The sequence below is a fragment of the Podarcis erhardii genome (assembly GCF_964252035.2).
Source record: "Podarcis erhardii genome assembly, chromosome: 2".
NCBI classification, from domain to species: Eukaryota; Metazoa; Chordata; class Lepidosauria; order Squamata; family Lacertidae; genus Podarcis; species Podarcis erhardii.
Window position 1 is genome coordinate 55,624,078 of NC_138498.1, and position 15,796 is coordinate 55,639,873.

The following is a 15,796-nucleotide window of genomic DNA, read 5'->3' on the forward strand; positions in this document are numbered from 1 at the left end:
AAGCAAAAGCTTAAAGGAAAGCACCCATGACCATTCTGTAAAATCCAAAGCAAAGATTTGAATTGAATATCACCAACAGACAAAATGCCACCTAGGAATCTATTAATTCATACCATAGTTCAGGGAGGGAGAATATTATTGCTACTGCACAACCCTAGTTATTGGCCATGCTGATTGGGGGAACTGATGGGAGAGTCCAACCATTTCTGGAGAGCCTCTAGTTCCCCATCTCTGCTGCCATATAGCCCCCATGGGTCTTAAGGGTTGTTCGAATCTGCACAATGGGGTGAGCTCCTGTTGCTCTGTCCCAGCTCCTGCCTACCTAGCAGTTTGAAAGCCCACCAGTGCAAGTAGATAAATAGGTACCGCAGTGGTGGGAAGGTAAACGGTGTTTCCGTGCGCTCTGGTTTGTGTCACGGTGTTCCATTGCACCAGAAGCTGTTTAGTCATGCTGGCCACATGACCCAGAAAGCTGTCTGTGGACAAACACCGCCTCCCTCAGCCTGAAAGCGAGATGAGCTCCGCACCCCATAGTCGCCTTTGACTGGACTTAACCGTCCAGGGGTCCTTTACCTTTTACCTTAAGGGCCATACTACTGTGCTAGAATCTGGAAGCAGATCTGGGATATACAAGCAGCTCCTACATGAACAAGGGCTCCCTACTCATTTCACGTAGAACCAGTGAGAACAAAAGCATGCATATTTATAGAAGCAATTGAGAGCAAGAGGGATACATTAGCACACCGGAACTCCTGTACCACAAGAAATTATTGGAACAGGATGAGACAAGAGTATTTATTTGGTTTTCGGAGGTCAGCTAAGGTGAGGGCCTTTTCCCTATAGCAGCCCACAGCTGGTGGAGAACACCTGGCAATGCAGAAAGACTGCTGCACAGCTTCTGGGCAGATCAGCTGATTCCCAAACTGTTCTGTTAACTGACATAAAAGGTTGATATTTTTATTTGATTCAATTTTTTATATCTTTGTGTGTGTGTGTGTTTACTTTTTAAGGTTGCAAGGCAAAGGTAGTAAGTAGCAGATCTGTTGCTACAAATAGGGAAACATGTAACTGAATAAATAATCCCAAGATCTGAGTGTACTGTATTTCTCAGTGGGAAAACGTTTGGTATTGACTTCATCTGTGGCTTTGTGATCCACAATATTCAAAAAAGGAACAGAACTATACTTACTGGTTAAGTTCCAAGGTTTCCTTTAACAAAACTGTACACTGCTTAGAGATCTTCAAAATACTAAGGCATTTATAAAACCTTTTAAATAAATACATAATTTTCTGACGGATTACACAGTGTGTGCTGCCTTTCAATGGGAGTGGATGGTCCTGGGATTGCATCCAAGGCTAGTCTTACTCAATGTAGACCCATTGAAGTTAATGGATATAACTAACTCAAGTTTATTAATATCAGTGGGTTTACTCTGCGTAGTACTAACATTGGATACAACCCCTTCAGCTGTATACTGAATACTTTTTTGCCCCTTTCTCTCTCTCCCTACTCATTTTTTTTGTGTTCATTATCTCACTTTTCTGTTTTATATTTTTGTCTGCACTAAATATCTTAACCTCTTTATGTATTTGCCAGCTGTCTTTATAAGATACCTCTGGGCCATTTTAGCTACCCTTTTTTATATTTCTGTCAGCTACCACATCCTTTTCTGAAGAGGTGGAGCAAGCAGAATTGCATACGATATTCTAAATATAAACACGTTAACGAGTGTCTGAATGAGGTGGACTAAAGTGCACACCAGAATTTACAGCGTAATCCTCACCATGTCAACTCAGAAGAAAAATCCTATTGAATTTAATGGGAATTTACTCTCAGGTAAATAGTGTTAGGACTGAAGGCTTAGCTTTGGTTTTGCATTTCCTAAATAGTCCAATGCAGTTCATGGCTCAAAAAAAAAAAAAAAAATCAATACATTTCAAAATGCACATTTTGTGGGGGAAATGCATTTAGAAATATGTAAGATATGTATATTTTGAGAGAATAGTATTTATATGCATTGTGTGTATGTGGTTTTTTAAAATGCAGATTGATGCATAAAACAGACAGAATTAAACAGTAAAATTTGCACACTCACAAAGTCATTTTTCCTGCCTAGAAAGATTATGACATGGTTATGGGTTGTAGTCAGCACCAGCATACAAGCACATAAAAATCCATAAAAATATGCATTGAACATGAAATACAATTACACCCAGGCTAACTTTTACTATGTTATTTATATTATTGTAAGTTGTTTTGGAGTGTTGTTAACATGTGTTTTAATTGTAACATGCCCTGTAACCTTAAGGTGAAGGGCAGGTAATACATACATACATACATACATACATACATACACATACATCAGATGTAGCCTCCATATTACTGAAATATCCAATGGGGAAATTAATTTTGTGTATGTACATATATAGACATCAATCCTCTTATATGAATTTATAAAGTGTTACTTCACCATCATTGTATTTTCTGTTCACTGTCTTAACTGCCGTTGTAATTTTGCATACATGTTCTTTTTCTTCTTATGTACCTGCACCCTGCCATGTACCTAACCATATCATTACCTTTGGGAGTGCACAGGGGAAATATGTGCACAACTTTTATCTTTTTGCCTTATCCCTGCCATATTCAACTTTATTTTCAACTCCGCAAAGTAAGCCACCTTCTTTCAAACTTGGGAGTTGAAATATAGGAAGCTTAACAAATACAGGACATTATTCATACAGTAAATAAAAAATTGATTGCCTCTAGGTCTGGGGGTAAGGTAATGCCGGTAAAGTGACAATTTGATTTAGATCACTCATTCATGCATGCACAATGCTTCAAACAGCCTTTTGCATTCGCACATGAATTAAACAGCTTGTGATTGATGAGGGAGCAAGATCTAATTGGTGTTTTAATAAATACACTCTGACTTGATAATATAGCTAGATTTATCAGCAGAAAATGCCCCTGTCTAAGTAAAATTATTAAGGTATCGCACAGGAACCATGACAAATGCCAGGGAAGTAATTGGCTGTAGTATCGGCTCAGGCAGTAAATGGGGATAGGGTAGATTGATGTGCTTTTTAGTACGAGGATCTTGAATAAAAATCTGGAAGACAAACAAGACTAAGAGATGGCCTGGCAATATTACTATTTGTTTCAGCTGGGGCATGTTCATAGATGACAAAGATATCTGAATGAGGACTTTTTCTAAAGGCCCCCCCCCTTTCTTTTTTGCCACAGCTATCAGCTCAACGCGGCATGTTCCTGCTTGTGTGAAACCTCCTGCAAATAATCTGCTTAGCATCTTGAGAAACTGCTGCTCTCTTGCCATTCCTACCTTGTTCCCCCTCACACATGTTCAGTAGGTCACAAAAGGCATGGTACGTCATGTGTTGATCACAGAACCTAGAGCATCATTTTGCCTGCCTTCTGGTGTGGTCCACATGCAACCATTACAACAATGATTAGGACCCAATAAGTGGAAGGATCCCAAAACTCCATTAGGAAATGATCATTGTTGTCTTTGGCATAGTCAGAGGTGCCATCTTCTTAAGAGGGTTGAGAGGGCCCATGCACAATGCCGCATGACATTATGACAGCACGTGCATGACGCTGCGAGGAGCCAGAGGGTGTAGCAGAGTGCCTCCTGAATATTGAGGTGGTTTGACCCCCTCAAAAATACTTGGGGGGGGGGGACTCCCTAGGAGTTGGTGCACCTGGGCATGTTTGACTCTCTGGTCCATATAGGTGAGAACATGTCCACTACGAAATGGAGAAGTAAGAAAAAGAACAAGCTTTGCATGCAAAAGGTCTGAGGTTCAAGTTAAGTCCATTTGGAAGGGGCTTCCAACCTTCAGGAGTGGCTTTTCACAAGGCAGAAAAAGCCAACTATATTTCTTGGCATTTTCAAGTGTGTGCATTCAGGGAATTTATCTTAGTTTTCCTTGTAACAGCTTCTGTACCCGGGATCTTCACTTGCAGTGATCCATGACAGGTTGGAACCTCACCAGTATGCGCCCAACAGATGTTTGGTCAGTCACCTCTGACGCCACTGATCATCCAGGGGTTGTTTGTGAATGGAATTCAAGTACCACTCTCTGTTCCCATCTGTCTCCACCAATAACGTGGGACCTTATCTGGCATCTGAACCTTTGGTCTTCTATGGATGTGGGAGGGAAAGAAACATGGAGAACACTACTGGGATAGGTTGAAGTGTAGGAAATCATATTTCTTAAAAACTTAAAGCATTATGTCAATGCGAAAAAGTATTCAGCACCATGTGTAAGGAAAAGTGAGTGAACATATGTGCATTCTGAAACCGTTAAAATTTATGAGTACTTGGAAGGTTTGTGGGACAGTGCCCCATTTGCACTAATGCACCAGCCTCAACCTTTAACTGGATATTTGTAATTATTATTTTTTAAATGATATTGGTTTTGATGATAAATAACTGCTCTTTTATTTGCTTGTGGTTATTGTTGGTTGTTGGTGTGGTTTTTTTTGCAATTTGACATAGATTTAAAATTGAGTACATTCTGGTACTCAGTGTAGTCTTAGGTCTTGTTGACACATGGTTTTAAATCCCATGCATAATCTTTTAATCCTGTAACCAAATACAAACCATTTCTATCCCTGAAATATATACGAACATTTGCATTTCTCCCGTCCATGCACACTCCTTTAGTTTTCCCTATGCAAGACACAGCACACACACAAGATTTGAATGCCAATGCTCATCAAGGGCCCCTTCAAATACTTTATTTGGGGGAGAGGCCTAGAGACCTTGGCCCCTAGGAGTTGGCTCCTATGCCTGGATTCTATAACCAATTTTATTCTGATTCCATTCCTATCCTATCTAATTTACTCTTACATTTTCGCCCTTCTTCCTTTATCTAACCATCCACATCTGCTGTCAGTTATTCCTCCCACTCACTCATATTTTTTTAGGATCCTCTAATGTAGAAGTTCCAATTCTCTTGCACTTTTTTTTTTTTTGCATGATTTTGCCCTGTGATAAAAATCAGTTTCTTTCTTTCTCCCTCCCTACTCCAGATATTCCACATTTCATCTTTCAACTCCCATTCTTAAATCTTTCTTCTTCTTTCTGGCCATTTGACACACTGATTCTCTTAGAGTTGGCTGGCACCATCTCATTTTAATAAAGTCTGTCACTCATAAGGCTGTCTGGAGTTGGTGCTGGCTCCATCTTCTCCCTTTTTTTTGTCATTGATTGTCCCTGATTAACACTCCAGTATCACCATCTCTTTTCTTTCTTTTCATTAAAGGAGCGCTCAACCTGCCTTGATTAGTTCAGGCAAAAGACACACAATGTTCCTCATCCCCCAGCCCTTCCTTTTAGTTATCTGAGCTCTCCCCACCCCCCCACACTTTTCAGCATTATTAAATTAAGCTGAATTTCCCATTATCATATATTTCTTCTGATACCACTGATTTCTTCTGATTATATATTTTAGGTAACCGGAGGGTGGGAAGGGCTTTCCTTACTTTGTACAATCCACAGCCTCTGGAAGATGTCTCAGAATATACAGTATATTCCCATTTAGCCCTCCACGTCAAAATTGCTTGTTATGTACAGTTAGATTATGCATATTTATTTCATAATTAGTTTACACATCTAATCCCATAACCTGGTTCTGATATCTTGTAATTCATGTCTCCAGTTCCACCCATCACTGCTGCAGATTGGAAAGGGGTTATAGTTAAGGCTATAGGTATTCTGGGTGAGGAATATAGCATCTTGAAAATCACTACTTTTGTTTCTTTAGAGCAAGTGTTTATCTCTGTAACCTATGACTGTGAAGATAGTCTTGAAACTGTGCATATATGGAGGAATCATCAAAGCCAGAAGAGAGCTCAGGTGAAAATACCCTGCTCCCTGCCTACTGAGCCCCTGAGCCCACTTTGTGAACACATTTTGTCCACAGACATGACAACCAGTTTCAAAATAAATTCTGCAAAATAGGAAAAAAATAAGATTTAGATGTAACCTGCCCTGCTTCTGATCCACTGCATATCGCTAGGTACCTTGATCATTCTACTGAAACATATTTTTTTTCAGTTTCTTAAGGGTTTAACTACATTTACATTAACTATATTGATTACAACAACATCAGGGGATTCCCCCCTATTTTTTTCATCCTAGACATAGTGAGGTCCCATTTTCAACTACACTGCAGAGTGTAGAGTAGGGAGATTAAACTTTTTTCTCTCCTGCCACTTTCACACCCTCAAAACAAAAAACTCCCAGCACTGTAATTACCAATAGAAATTCCATGTGTCAAACCATGCTTAATGTTAACATAGTGTAGTTAGGCCAATGAACTTTTTACTGAACTTGCAAAGCTTTCAGATTTCAGTCTCTAAGAAGTACAAACAAGAAAGGTTATTCCCTATAACTTTCCAGTGTGTCCTCCTTATTCATTTTTAATCCATAGCTAAGGGCTATATTGGAATAGGGGTGTTGGGATCACTTGCTACAAACTTACAAATCTTGAGGGTGGGGTGGAGGGAATATAAAGCAGACTTGAAGTTTTGTGCGAAGTGTAGCCCATTAAATGCAAAGCTATTACAAATAACTTTTAATAAAACGCATGTTTGCTAAGTGATGCAGTCAGGCTACTGAGCTGTAGCCTTCTTCAGTCTCAGCCAGCCAGCTCTCTTTGCAGAAGATACCCTTCTGTTGCTAGAGGAGGCACAGCTGATCTTGGCAGCACCATAGGGGACAGGTGCGTCCTTGATTATCAACAGTGTGGTGATGTATGCTGTTGCTATTAAATGAGATGAACCATAACTCGTACATCTGGACAGTTCCACAGTTTCGGTAGAGAATCCCCAAATACAACAGATCAGGTAGCAGCAAAATGTCATGTTAAAAATGATGGAGGAAGGTTCATAAATGTTTTGTGGAGGAAGCAGTAATGTCAGACATTTCCCTAACTTTGTATAAACCAGAGATAGCCAGTGCAAACCTACGTAACTGTAAATCCCATGTAACTGCTACCTCCTGCTGACAACATAGGTGTGTGTACTGTGCATAGAGAGAACCTTAACGTGACAGCTACAGAAAGTCTTAGGTTATTCTATACCTGGTTTAAAGCTTTTGCATCCATCAAGTAGTCCCTACTGCATCAGAGATGAGGAACTTGTGATACAACTTTCAGCTGTAGTTGAATTCCAGCTCTCATTACCCCTAACCAGCATGAGCAATGTGCAATCAATGCAGAGTCTTCTTTATAAACAGAATGAAACTTTACTGAAGAAAATAAACTTGTTCAGAAACAGCATAGTTAAAGAGCATACACAGAGTGCTCATAGCAGCTATCTGACTCTTCACAGAGGCATAGTCTTAGTTACTGATTTATTAGAGTCCTGGAGCCACCCTGTCTGTCTTAGATTTACATTCACAGCAACATGTTAGAAAGTGGGTTCTTCTTCACGGAGAGCATGTGTTGTGGTGGAAGCAACCATGGCATTCCCTGTTGCTGGGCGGGTTAGTTTGGATGGCCACGGATTTGATTGGGCACCTCCAATGTTGCTGGGGAAAATTGATTGTTGCAATTTTATTTGATTGATGGGGGTGCTATATAGGTCCCTGTATGCAGCGTTGAGCTTCTTCTTTTCGCTGCGCACATCGGATTACCCACCCACCCACCCTCCCTTTATTTAGAGTTTGTTTGCGCTGACCTTGCTATGCCTGTCATGGGGTCATTTGCTTTGGAGCAGGGGCCTGGTAGGAATTTTACCATTTGGCTGATTGGCTGGTGCCATTTGGGTTTTGCCTACTGCGTAGCAAATCGTCACAACTTGTAAGCTGCGGTTAGGCATTGGTTAATTTTTTGGCTGGTGGAGGGGATGAGGTTGGCTGTGCCTGCCCCTTCAATGCTGCTGCTGCAAGGGTATTCCATTAAAGGAATCCCAGGGCTCACCATGCTTTTGTTTGTATCCCTGACAAAGGGCTAGGGCTATGCAAGAGCCCCAGGGAGCATTTGGGGAGAGATGTGAGCCTGGCACCCAGCTTTTTCTCTCCCCAAAATTGCTTACCCTTACTGATTTCCACATGGGTGTGGTTGTCAGTTCTGTTCCTACCTCCAAGTGGGAACAAATAGTCGCTAACCAATGCCTAAGCAACCACTCACTTACTGTAATTCAATAAAGTTGTGGCCAAATTTATGCCAAAAACCAAAACAAAAATGATGTGTGAACATGTTTTTATTCAGGGGTGTCTTGGGGGTCCTCGACATGCAACAGCACAGACACTACACTGGGCCTGCCTGCAAACAGGACACAAATTTATAGAGAGAATGAGTCATCCTGTAGATGAGTCACAATGATTCAGCAGTTTGCTGTTAACAGTTAGAAGTTAGCAGGCTTAGGCTTGAATGATTGTGTAGGCCTTGTAGGACTTGCCTTACTTCTTCTGCTCTCAAGAACCTTTGTCTCATGACACAGTGGTCAGAATTACTAGAGTTGTAGTCCAACAGCATTTGGAAACAGTAGAGGCTGGTCCATAATTCTCTTTGAATTTGGCTCAAGCCGGATACAAACCAAGTAATAGTGGCTCACTTAAGATACATTGAGAGGACAACTGGGGTGTGGGAAATGATGCTTTCACACATAGTGGTTTTCTGTTTCTTGATGGTTTAGAATCAAAGCATGTAGCTATATAGGGTATGTGTCACAGCTGTATCATTGCAAAGTTCAAATAAACCAAATTATCAAGTGACCCGAATCCAGAATCTGCAATTGCATGTGCATGTTTTTCAGTGGAAACTCTCACAGAATGTATAAGAGTAGGCACATTGAAATGAAATGACTTGATAGTCATTACTAATGTTCATTAATTTAGATGGGTCTACTCTGAATATTACATAGCTGGATACTCTCTCTGACTCCAATCTGCACTGCAGGTATCACAACACCAGCCATCCTCACCCTCATCATTGAGATAATGCTGAAATGCATTATATAAAATGTTAAGTATTAGTATCCTTAACAACAACAACAACAACAACAACAACAACTGAAGATGTCTATATTAACCATAGAGGGACCATTGTTTATTTCCTTGCTGATCTATCATGTTTAAACATCTCTTCGATGTATCCTTGAGTAAGTGACATGAATTATTTCTGTAGTTATCAGGAGTTATCATAGCCTCAGAAATGTAATTTACTCTGCTGCATAGCTAGCCTTGTTTGTCACCTTATACTTGCCATTCAGGTCTGCACATAATCCTTTGTGGTATTTCTTGCTGACAATATGTAATAATAAATAACTCATGCTCTTTTCAGCAGAGCCTTATTCCTTTTTAATAGAACAGAACCAAGCTTATGCTCTCCCCCAACCAGCAATTCTCTTTTTTAAAAAATCACCAGGCTTTCTTTATAGAAGGTCCCTAAAAGTATTTGAGCCCACATACAACATCTTTTAAGCACCCACCATGAAGTTGGTCACCTTGCCATCTTGCCTGTGGTGCACCTGGAGCCTAGTTTTGTGCTCCATGTATTTCAATTCAATACCATCTAGACTCTAGAGAAACCCAAAAATGCTAAGATGTTCTATGCTCGAGAATGCCATACAAAGAGCCTGTGGGAAGAAATATGACAGGGTAATCAAATGCTTAAAGGCACAACAAAGAGCCCAGTTCCATGTGGAAGTTCCCATTGGTGCCAATACAGGTTTTCTTTGAAACCCAAACAGCAACTTTTGAGAGCTATTTTGGGTTAGGATTGTGGCAGAGAGAGTTAAACTTCCTGTTGGGAGGTGTCAACACAGCCCACCCTGTTCCCTTCTGTTACTCCCATGGCACAGCCAAAAAGTTGCACCAGAAGGGTTGGAAATCGGGATGTGGAACGAGGCTGAAGAAGCCCTGACACACACAAAGCAAGAGGTCAAGCGGTGGATGTGTGCATCTCAAGAAGGTCCTGAATGAGCTGAGTGGGAGACTGAGAGGAAAGGAAGAGACAGAATGGTGGGTGAGTGGGGAAGCAAGTGGCAGAAATAAGGAAGGAGAGAGGAAAAGGGGATGGAGCAGAGAAGGGAAGCTTTACCTCAGAGGAGGAAAGGGCAAGGAACAAGCAGGGAGACAGGAGACAATCTGGGGCTGTCAATTCCCCACTGGTGAATCAAGAGGAGGGAGAATTAAAAGGTGTGGTGAAAGGGACTATGCTTTACAGCAAAAAGGGCATGATCTGTTGGTGACATGAGCTGCAAACACAAAGAGTGAATGACTCACCAAATGGTCAACGGGTAAGAGATATCTTGGGGCTCTGAAGATTCTGGACACCTAAGGGGGGAGGACCAAGCATGACCTTTCTTATGCCTAATCCCTTAGTCCTGTACAGTGGCATAGCATGGGGGGTGCAGGGGGGGCCGCCGCACCGGGCGCAACATCTGGGGGTTAGGGAAATCCACGGGTTAGGGGGCGCAAATCCATGGGTTAGGGGGCGCAAATTACTTGCCTTGCCCCGGGTGCTGATAACCCACGCTACGCCACTGGTCCTGTAGCTGCCTTTGGAATAACAAGTGAAACCCAGTTAGCCTAGTCTCAGCATGATTGCTATAGGATTGTAGTAGTGTGCAGGCAGGCTTTTTCATTGATAGCATCAGTGCTATGGAATGCACTCTCTGTTGAAATACGAGAAGACCCATCTGTATTAGCAGTCTTTTGACCTGATTCTGCCGTTTTAATTCCTGTATTGTTTTAATGAAATTGTTACACTGTGTATTTTAATCATGGATGTTTATATTTTAATGTACCAGGTTTTTATACTTTGTAAACTGCTGACAAGCTTCTTTTGGCATTGGATGGTGTATTAATAACAACAACAATTCCATATGCGTTAACTGCATGTATACAATGAATGTCACCTCAAAGTACATCGAAGCAGCCAAATTTTCCTCTGTACAATTTCCCAGGAAGGGACTGCATGATATGACATAGAGTTGCTTCCTGGGAAGATTTTTTTAAAGCTGGATTTTTATAGAATTGGTGAATAATTTAATGCTGCCCTTTTCTTTTTGTGTGCTGGAGTTATGAAATTATTTTTATTATATTTGTTTTCATTGCATTGTACTGTATTGTTTTATATTTTATTACTGCAAACCACTCTGGGGCCTACTGTCAAAGGGCAATATACAAAACTCTTCAATAAATAAATAGTTTGGTCCTAGCGGGCGTAGGATTGCAGCTATATTCATCCCACACCACTTCAGCATTTACACAAAACTGGCTTCATCTTCTCTTACTTGTGGGTAGATAGGAAATGCTCTGCCCTGGGTGGGGACATGATGCAGGAGGGCGTGAGAAGGGTCAGTTGTGGGAGAATGAGAAATGTCTCTATTTCAACTGAGGAATGTTGGAAGGTATGGGCTTTAGCTTTTTCATGGGATTTTCTCACTCTGCCTGCTTCTCTTTCCTGCTTGATTCTCCACCCCCTGACAGTTGTATATTGCTCTGGACCATCCAATCCAACCTGTAGTGATCCATGGTTGTCTGAACCCAACCCAACCAACACCCAAGTCCCTCCAAATAAGCCTAATGTGGCTCAGCACTGGGCCAAATCCAGTGCACAGCTCTACAACTTACATAGCATGTATGCTAATTGCATTCACATAATCAGCATCACATCTAGTTTGTGCTATGTATCCCAAGGGGTGATGAGTTCTGTGTAACACTTTTTGGACCCGTTGAGCTCCTGATGTTTGTGTACAGTGGTACCGCTAGTTACGAACTTAATTTGTTCCAGAGGTCCATTCTTAACCTGAAACTGTTCTTAACCTGAGGCGTGCTTTTGTTAATGGGGCCTCTTGCTGCCTCTGCGCCACCGGCACACAATTTCCGTTCTCATCCTGGAGCAAAGTTCTCAACTCGAGGTAATTCTTCCAGGTTAGCAGAGTTTGTATTCTGAAGCGTTTGTAACCTGAGGCATTTGTAACTTGAGGTACCACTGTACTGTGGAGCTCTGAGGTGCAGTTTCATTTTTGAGATTTGTGTTGCAGTAATAGAGGGCAGTTGTGCTTGAGAGGCCTGCTTCTTCCTAATTTGGTTTCGCCTGAAGGGATATCCATGGGTGGAAGGCGTGGGTGCCCGCAACACCTCCATGCACTCTGCCCCATGTTCTTAGCCCTCAATCTTTCTGTGTTGAGCTCGAACGCATGTAGAACACCATGCGTGATAGGGTTCCCAGTCACATTAAGGATGCCTGCAACATCTCCTTGCAGACCTCCAGTCCACACAGGAGAGGTTGGGGACCGAGTGTGTGAGGTGACGGCACAGGGATGTTGGGAGTGAGGTTTGTGTGCACACCCCTGCACACCCACACCCACCTATAGATTCACCATTTGCCTGTTCATGCCTTTAAGAAACTGAACATGCCTTAAAAAAACTAGCAATCTGAGCAAAGGCAGAAAAAAAGGTACAAAGCAATAGTGAGTGGAAATTTTGGCAGAGAAAACAATAATAAAAATGAAGAGGCGATAGGAGAAGAAAATGAAGAAAAGAGAAGACTTTACTTTGAAGAAAACACTAATGAAACAAAAGGAAAATGTTCTGTGACTGAATGAACAAATACAAAGTGCTGGGTATATTTTAGGAAGTATATAAATAATAAATAATAAGGGATACAGAGCTCCATTTTCCATAAATAGCACAGTGCCTACAGCTTTTGAGATGAATGCTGACAGAAGGCTGTTCTTACTAGCTTATGATTTTCTCCCTTATTTCTACCTAAGCTTATTGCTACGTTTGATAAAATTCTTCCTGCAAGGAAACACAATTGCATAGCTTTGGAATGACACAGGAAGTCAGACCTATAGTCTCTCTACCTCAGTACTGCCTGTGCTGACAGCCAACAGATTTCCTGGAAGTTTTTCCCAGCCCCAGCTGGAAAAGCCAGGTATTAAACACTAGCAATTTTTTGCATGCAAAACAGGGGCCCTGATGCTGAGCCATGGCCCTTGAGCCGTGGCTATCTTCTGACTAACTGATGGATCCTGATGGACTCAGCCCCTCCCTGCCCTCAGAACATGCCATTTGGAGAGCGAGGGGGGTTTTCTGTGGGTTGCTACTGGTGGAGATGCTGCCACCAGTACTTTTGCCCATGCACACATTCGGTAGGTGGAGCAGGAAATTCTGCAGTGGCTGGGTGACACTTCATTGACAGAATCTGGCAGGTCTCCCTCCCCCCAACAATGCCAGATTAAACCCTAGGCAGTTGAAAATCTGGGAAGGGGGCTCACAAATGATCTCTAATACGTTTTTGTAATTTTCTTTCAATATCAAATCAATATCTTTTTGATCCGTTCTTGCGGGGCCTGTAAAAGCTCTGGGGCCCATAGGCTGGTGTCTACTCTATCTATTTGGTAATCCAGCACTTCTCCGTACCCGTGCCCCAGTGGTGCAAAGGAGTTTTGCAGCCTTGGGGCTCTCTTGTTGTAAACGGCAACATTTCAATGTATTTATTTAGTGAATATGTAGAGCACTTTTCAGCCAAGAAAAGTGCACTCATCCAAGCATTTAAGTGATTTTCTTGTTTATGTAAAATAACAGCAGTACTTAGCATTTACATAGCCCCTTATTGTATTCAAAGGATTACTGTAAGAGAAGTCAGTATTATTATTTGGGTTGCCGAAGGTCACCTAGTGAGTTGATGCAGTTGGTGAGAGCTGAACAGATTAGAGTCCCTCATTCATATAACAGTCTCTTACCTGCCATGCCACGCTATGGCCATGTTTCTTCTGTGTTTCCTAATTATTCTTAAGGTTTGGTTGCCAACCGCTCTCAGGCTGAAGTAGTTGGAGGAGTTCAGAGTACTTTTTATTTTTCACCAACTGTCGTTCATTGCATGAGTCGCTTTGAGCATACAACATTGTATGTCACATTATACGAATAGCTCTCTGACATGTTTTTTTTTTTTAAAAAACGAATAAATAAACACATACTTTTAAGAGTAATGTCTCAACTTCTTCAGGTCATTTTTTGTATGCTCCCCCCCTTGGTAAACAGGTGGGAAACAGAACCTTAAGGCAAGGAGACCTCAGTAAAACCATTTGAATTAAAACAAGTATAACGCTATTTTCTCAGGTGGGTTACATGTTACAAATTTTTTTTTGCCTGGAGTGGTGCTGGATCAAAAGGGCATACAAGATTCCTTGTTTTCTAGAAATGTAAAGTGTGCATTTTCTTTTGGTAGCCTCTTTGGCTTAGACTGTAACGGGGCTTTCATGAATGAAAAAGGTTTTTTTTTTCCTATTTATTGGAACATAGGAAGCTGCGTTATTCTGAGCCAGACCATCTAGCTCAGTACAGTGGTACCTCAGGTTACATACGCTTCAGGTTACATACGCTTCAGGTTACAGACTCTGCTAACCCAGAAACAGTGCTTCAGGTTAAGAACTTTGCTTCAGGATGAGAACAGAAATTGTGCTCCGGCGACGCAGCGGCAACAGGAGGCCCCATTAGCTAAAGTGGTGCTTCAGGTTAAGAACAGTTTCAGGTTAAGAACGGACCTCCGGAACGAATTAAGTACGTAACCAGAGGTACCACTGTATTGTCTACACTGACTGGCAGCTGCTTTCTGAAATTTCAGGGAAGAGATTTTCCCTTGGGCTGGGAAATGAACCTGAGACCCTCTGCACGCAACCAAGATCCAGAGGAAGATCCCACTGGTGGAATGGGCAGGGTTTTGTTGTTGTTGCTGTTGTTTTTACTAATGCCCCCTCCCCCTGCATCTTCCTCCCTCCATTTCATGATGCTCCCCACAACTGAGCAAATTTTGGGAGGCACAAAGGGCTGCAGTTGGAAGGGAGAAATGGTAGAAATTGTCTTCCCCATTCCACTGGTGGAAGCATAACATCAGCAGAATGCCACTCAGTGGACACTTCTACCGTTGGGAGCAAACTCAGTATCCCAACCTTGATTTCTGAGAGCCTAAAAAAATTATAGATGTCATATAAGGAGAATGTTACAGATAGGTAGCCGTGTTGGTCTGCCATAGTCAAAACAAAACAAATTCCTTCCAGTAGCACCTTAAAGACCAACTAAGTCAGTTCTTGGTATGAGCTTTCGTGTGCATGCACACTTCTTCAGATACACTGAAACAGAAGTTTCCAGACCCTTCTATATAGTGAGAAGGTGGGGAGGGGTATTACTCAGAAGGGTGGTGGGAATGGGTGATTGGCAGATAGCTGTGATGAGCCTGTTGACGACTCTTAACGACTGCAATAGGTCTTACAGGAAAAAGCAAGGGGTGAAAAGGTAAAAAATGGCTTTGTCATGTATAATGAAATAAGAATCCAAGGTCTTTGTTCAGACCAGGTTTCTCCATGGTTTTGAGTTTGGTGATAAGTTGTAATTCAGCAGCTTCTCTTTCCAGTCTATTTTTGAAATTCCTTTGTAGTAAAACAGCTACTTTGAGATCTTGTATAGAATGTCCTGGGAGATTGAAATGTTCTCCTACTGGTTTCTCTGTCTTGTGATTCCTGATGTCCGATTTATGTCCGTTTATTCTTTGGCGTAAGGTCTGGCCTGTTTGTCCAATATAGAGAGCTGAAGGACACTGTTGGCATTTTATGGCATACACAATGTTAGACGATGAGCAATTAAATAGTCCCGAGATGGTATGTGTGATGTTGTTGGGGCCAGTAATGGTGTTGTCCGGGTGTATGTGGCAGCAAAGTTGGCATCTGGGTTGGCATCCTAACACGGACACTGGCACCAGAGCCTGCAATAAACCCAGATGCCAACTTTGCCTTACATTTATAGCATTATTA

General features: G+C 41.8%; 1 protein-coding gene across 2 annotated transcripts in view; it reads right to left on the minus strand.

The window, feature by feature from the left end:
• The window catches only part of KCTD16 (potassium channel tetramerization domain containing 16), a 148,302-nt gene that overhangs the window by 26,123 nt on the left and 106,383 nt on the right, over window positions 1-15,796 (minus strand). The gene's annotated exons all lie outside the window — the stretch shown is intronic.